A 6,486-nucleotide genomic window follows, 5' to 3' on the forward strand; every position below is an offset into this window, starting at 1 on the left:
GCCCAACCACTCCTTTTTTTCTTTTTTCTTTTTTAATTCTGGGCCAGCTTTAGCTCTGAGGCTCCAGCTCTTAGGCCTCCGCTGCTGAAAGTAGGTAATTGAAACAATGTATAACTCCAGCTCTGACTCCAGCTCTGAGATCCCAGCTCGCTGAAAGCTGGTTTCTGGAGATTTTTTTAGCTTCTATATTTGTTAAAATGCTTCAAACTGCAGGCTCAGAGACCTGCAAGGCAGGCGGGGAACGTTGGTTTCTTCCGTCACTGAAGCAAGCAAGCCTCATGTTAGTTTCAAGCTGCCTGGCTGCCGGCTGCCATCTTGGCTGGCAGTTAATTTACATATCTCACTGATTAGCCAATGGGAAGGGTAGAGGTGGTACGCCAATTACCATGTTTCTCTTTTATTAGATAGGATAGGATTTTTAATGTTACCACCTCTTAATTAATTACCAAAACAGATATTCCCTCCAGAAACAGATTTAGTTTCCATGTCAAACACTTTTTTAAAAAAAGGGAGCCTAATCTTGTCAGTTGTATATGCAGAAGCATATCGCTATGAAAATCCCATATTTCATCTTCTCATTAAAGATATATTTTAGAATTTATTGTGAGGCATTTCATTGGACAGCTTTGCACAGGTACTTCATCATATATAGCCTGCTGGGTTCATTCTTTTAGGGGTTCCCTCACCCACCCTTAAATATATTCTATGCGTTCTTGTTTTTTTCTGTCTTAAAATTCAAGCAGTCAGCTTTATATTCTTCCTCTAGCATTTCTCAGTTGTTTTCCAACCTCATCACCTGAAAAATAACTTTAAGGATGCTTATTGCCATTTCTGGTCAGTTGAAGCAAACCCTGTCCTAATTCTTCTGAGTACTCAATGTAGGCTATTGTTATTACCTCTAAGACTACCAGTTCCAGAGTGTAGCTTCCTGGAACTACCTTTTTTTAGCAGGTTTACCTGCTCCAGGCTTCACATCTGTAGTGCGCAACCCATCTTTTAGAAGTCTCTTCTAATATTCTTTTGCCCAGTTACTTCTAAAGGTATTCTGTAGGGTAAGTAACTTTTCTTTTGGAGGTAGAATGCAGAGGTGACTGACAGCATTGTGTCTATTTTTAAAGCTGTGAGCTGAGTGCTAAGTTATCAAATGCCAATGTAATAAAAAAAAATACAGTTAGAAGTGTCCTCAGGCTTCTTCAGAGTAATAGTAGTAGTATGAATTTCCAAATAGGTCAGGTTCTCATTTGTAATGAGTAAGAGTCCTTTTAGAAAAGTGGTTGATGTATTAAGGTTGGATTTCCTGAGTAGATGTCTCTGAAACAGTACTCTTCAACCATTCAGCTCTCCCTGTTCTACTTCCAGGGAGGTCTTCACTTCAGAAATCCAAGACTCATATTCATCCAGCCTGGTGTCAAGTGGGCTGTTGCTGCCAGAATTATCTTGTGATTATTTGAGAGATGTATCAGTTTCTTCTGAAGTGTAATCAACTGTAGAAGCCTTTGTAGCAGGTGTGTAACAAGGCAAGTGCCCAGTGCTGCAGCCATTACTCTTGGAGCTACCTTTTTGATGAACATGAGGACTCAACTGACTCATGAAAGGCTCCAGGGAGAGCAGTGTGCAGTTCTTTGGAGATTTTTCTTTGGCAGCTCTTCATAAAAAATGTATTATCAAAAAAACACCAATGTGAAGGTGTATAGGAATGTTAAACAGTTCTTTCTTCCCAGCTATCCAAGAGGAAATTATTTATTATAAAAGTAGTATTGTGATTACACCACTTATATTCGTGTAAAATAAGATGAGCTTTCTTTCACCATATATTGTATAAAGAAGGTTTTTAGTTGTGAAAATAGCTTAAAGACTCTTGTGAGAAGAAAACACGTCCTAGTATCTATTGATAAAAGTAAATTTGCTCTTAAGTTATAAAGCATTTTGGGGAGAATGTAAGATTTACATGGGGTAGATTTTCTCAGGTTTAATGTAAATAATTCAGTATCTAGCAGCACCAGACTATAGTATGTAATGGCCTATATTGTATTGGAGCCAGTAAACCAGACCTGTTTCTGACTTACAAGCCATAAAACGTGGTGCAGTGTCTGTTAGGGATTTTACTTAGGATTAGAGCACTGGGAAGTTTGGGAGAAATTCCCTATGGTATTTAAAATTGAGGTGGATTAACTTGGCAGATCTGGCATACAGCATAACCTCTGCTTACCCCCCAGGACACGCACACTTATTTTCATTTTGGCTGCCTAGAACATGCTCGTGTCTCAGATCCTGGGTTATTGTGTCATCACCAAGTAACTTTACATGTCACTTGAAAACATTTTAGCAAAATATTTTCTTTCTTTAGTGCTTGGATTAAGATGGAGGTGTTCTTTTCTGAGACAGTAGAGGTATGTTTAAGAACTGCTTTTTAGGAATCCTTCAGCGAGGTTTGGGGTAGGAAAGACTCAAGATCAGCCTGCCTTTATCCAACTCTACTTCAGCCTCTTCCGTTGTGGAAATAGGCGGCTTCCAAAGGGACACTTCGAACAGAACGCATTGGTGGCTCAAAATGTATTGCAAACTTCCCTCCTGAAGGTTTTTGTGTTTTGCAGATTCTTTTGAGGAATTAGTTTTCCCTGGGCAAAGCTTTTAGTGCTTAACAGTAACGGGTGTTTAACAGTAACTGACAACTGAGGTTTACATTTACATGTGGGTCGCTTGTGAATCAAGGTTTTGGGCTCCTTTTAAGAATGTGAAAGATGAATCATGTTTTCCAACACACTTCAAGGGAGTGTATTGCTGTCACCACCATTGCTAAGTTTAAGAGTTGTGAATCCTTTGTTTCATCTGTTTCTGAGCACCTACTCTGGGTTAGGAATTAGGAGAATATCAAAACCTTCAGGGAGCATTTAAGAAGATGGTGGAGACAGAACTCACTTAGCCACATTTACCATCTGTTATGCATAGGCTTTATTAGTATTGGTTTTAATAAACAATTTTATTGCAATGCTTGGTCTAAGTAACTAAATTAAATAATATTAATGTCCTATATTTCTTTTAGTGTTTAAGTGTGTTTAGTCCGTTGGTCCTTTTGTCAAGTATTGCCAGTATAATAAATGAGTTTTATTTTCCTATCAATGTCCTTTTGTGAGTCAACTAGAGGTTGGTAAGCTACTTCTATGGTTACTTCTGAATTGAGAGTTCCATTTCAATGATGGTATTAGTCACTCTATAAACATTGTGTCTTTACTTTAGAGCAGGGAGTATTTTCTAATATTTTTATTCATGTTGGTAGTACCATTATTTGCCAACTGTTTCAGTTTGGTGCCCTCAGTTGATGTTTAAAATTATTTCACTTCTACAAAAATCAGATTAGACAGAAAGCAGATCCGTTTTGAGGTGGAATTGGGGAATGATTGCAAAAGGGACATGAGGGAACTTATCTTTATAGTGGTGATTACTGGGGTGTACACATTTGTCAAAATTGGGTACACATTGCATGCAAACTGTTGATAAGGTGGATGAAAAAGGAAAAAATAATTTTGGGTTTTACTTGAGAGAATTAGACAAAAAAGAAGGAACAGCCAGCAAGGTTAAAATGTAGAAAACATTTATATGAAGAAAGGTTAAAAGGCTAGGAATGAGTAGGCAGGATAAGATGTTTTTATACCATATTTGAATAAATTTATTGATTAACAACTGTGAGAATTTAATCTGAGAAATGGTTAATTTATTATGGGAATATGCTAAAGCTCTGATAAGGAAACTGTTGCCCTAGCCAGTTTGGCTCAGTAGATAGAGTGTTGCCCTGCAGACTGAAGGGTCCCAGGTTCGATTCTGGCCAAGGGTACATGCCTGGGTTGTGGGCTCAATACCCAGTGGGGGTTGTGCAGGAGGCAGCCAATCAATGATTCTCTCTCATCATTGATGTTTCTATCTCTCTCTACCTCTTCCTTCCTCTCTGAAATCAAGAAAGAAAGAGAGAAAAACTGTTGTGTTGTTTTTCCAGGAAAAGGAATCCTGTGTGCTGAAGAGACATACTTTAAACATGACTTGATAAGCATCTCTAGAGTTAGCCTAATTAGTTATTCTGTGCCCCAGTGTCTTCAAAGGTAAAATGAGGTTAATAACATCATGGCTTTAAGGGTTAAGAAAATTGATACTAGATAGATGATGTACTTAAAACAGCACCTGGCATACTGCCATAAAAAAAAGTTTGCTGTTACATTTAAGCTAATTTAGCAGGCAGTGAGAGTTGGATGTATAGATTATGTAGATCAAAAATAGTTAGGAGCCGGGGAGGGACATTCTTATCTCTATGACCATACTACTCCAGGAAAAGCCCTGAAGAATATGGGCATTCAGCAGAAAAGACTGCATGGAATGGGCCTGATCTTTTCTAAGTACTGAGGATCCTGACATTAGAGGAAAATTACCTTTTCCCTAAGCACTATTACTATAAGAAACTAAGATTCATCTTGTCCTGACTCTAAATGCTAGACTTCTTTAAAAAATTAAAAAGCCTGTGGTGGTCTATAATTGATAACCCAAGATTCCCAAGTAAATATTACATATTGGCTCAGTAGATAGAGCATCTGCCTATGAATTGAAGGATCACTTGTTTGATTCTGGTCAAGGGCATGTACCTGGTTGTGGATCATGCTGGAGGCAACCATTCCATGTGTCTCTGACACTGATATTTCTTTCTGTGTCTTTCCCCCTCCCTTCTACTCTCTGTGAAAATCAATGGAAAAATATCCTCGAGTGAGGATTAACAAAAATAAATAAAAATTGTAGAATATACTGAGGAGTCTCATGAGCAGAAACATTAGGCTAAAGACCTTGGTTAAATTATTTTTCATTGTTACTAGAATAAATGAAAGCCTTTGTGCCAGAAAGATTTGTGGTATAATTTAACAAGAAGTTTCTATCGTACTCTTCTTACACTTAAACCTTTCTTCCCATTGAACTTTTTGAATGAGTAGCCTTTATATTTTCTGTTTCTCTTACTGCATAGTTGACTATCTCCCTAAAATGATGTTCTAGCTAGAGTTACATTGCTGAAAATAAACATGTATCCTCAATCCTACAATGTCTTACTTTCTGGGCACAGATTTATACCAGTCCTCATATAACAAACTTCAGAGAATGTTCAGGCCACCATTTGACTTTACTGCCTAGGTATGAGGTCTCATGTGAATATGCCCTATTAACTCCCTTGGTAAAATAAAAATATTCTCACCTTTACAGTTTCTACTATTTCAGAAAGATTTGATGACCTAAACCAGCAGTCCGCCAACCTTCTGGACCTCAAAGACCACCAGTGGTCCACGGACCACCAGTTGGTGCCTTCTAACCTAAACTGAATGTAATTGACTTCTTGGTGGTTCGTGTTTTAAATATTAAAACAAAGCATTGTTTGTATTTCATGAAATTTGACTAGTATTATGGCTTATTGGTGAGTTTGTTTTGGTTGCAACCAGAAAGCTGACACTTAGGGAACCATTGGAGTATGCTTCTAGGATGAGGGCCATCACCATGGTGAAGACCTAGGATACAACAGGTTTGGCGGGAGGAAAATGGGTTAAAGACTCAAGAAAGGCTGTGCAAATTTTAAAAGTAGGTTGCCAAGAGCTGGTCTATGCCCATTGTTAATGCAACAACTAGAAATCTGTACAAGACAATGAGTAGTATCCTGCCTGAAGGACTTCATTTGGGACTTCATGTTAAAAAAACACACAAATCTGAGGAGAACCAAGATGGTGGCATAAGATATAGACCTGTGCGTGCTGCCTCCCACAACAACACTGAAATTACAACTATAAGACAAACAGCTATCATCCAGAACCATGGGAAAGCCGGCCCAGTGGAAGTTCTACAACTGGAAGGAAAGAAAGAAGTGCATTGAGACTGAGTAGGAGGTGCGGAGGCGCACGCCAGGCGGGCTGCAACTGGATGCGCGGTTTTTTTCAATTGGAGGGGGATACAAGCTCTCGAATCCACTAAGCTTGTTTGGGGCGGGATTCTGAGGTCCCAGACCCCTATGGGGAGAGGCTGGACTGACTTGCAATGGGTCGGAGAGCGAGGGTGGCTTTCTCGCGGAGCTGCTTTCAGGGATCATTGTTGCTGTGGGGGCGCGGCACTGGGGGACGCGGAGACGCCGAGTCACGGAGAGGCAAGGAGTCACGGAAATGCTGACGACAACCATTGCTGTTTGGTCCGCCCTGGGGATTCTCTGAGACCCCGCCCGTCTCAGTTTACATCCCCACCCAAGCTGTGCCAGTGGCACAAAAGGAACCACCTGTGCTTGTGCAGCCTAACCCAACAAACTGCAGATTTCAACTCCTCGCATCCATAAGGGACACACTCAAGAAGCAGACTCAGGTTTGGAGGAAGCTGGAGCCAGATCCGGCTGGGCCGGTGACATGGAACCACTGTACCAGCAAACGCACAAGCAGGTCCACCAGATCCAGTCTCACATGGGACGCTGGGAGATGGCAGCCA

At 40.1% G+C, this 6,486-nt stretch overlaps 1 protein-coding gene across 3 annotated transcripts in view; it reads left to right on the forward strand.

The window, feature by feature from the left end:
- AZIN1 (antizyme inhibitor 1) overlaps positions 1–6,486 on the forward strand; it is a 41,383-nt gene that overhangs the window by 13,678 nt on the left and 21,219 nt on the right. Inside the window, exon 2 of one of the 3 annotated variants that reach the window (XM_015561698.1) lies at positions 1,360–1,505. The exons of the other annotated variants lie outside the window; for them this stretch is intronic. The gene's annotated coding sequence lies outside the window, so the exon portion shown is untranslated. The remainder of the gene's footprint in view (positions 1–1,359; positions 1,506–6,486) is intronic. 3 annotated transcript variants of the gene reach the window in all.

Source organism: Myotis davidii, unplaced genomic scaffold, assembly GCF_000327345.1.
Source record: "Myotis davidii unplaced genomic scaffold, ASM32734v1 scaffold497, whole genome shotgun sequence".
Taxonomy (NCBI): domain Eukaryota; kingdom Metazoa; phylum Chordata; class Mammalia; order Chiroptera; family Vespertilionidae; genus Myotis; species Myotis davidii.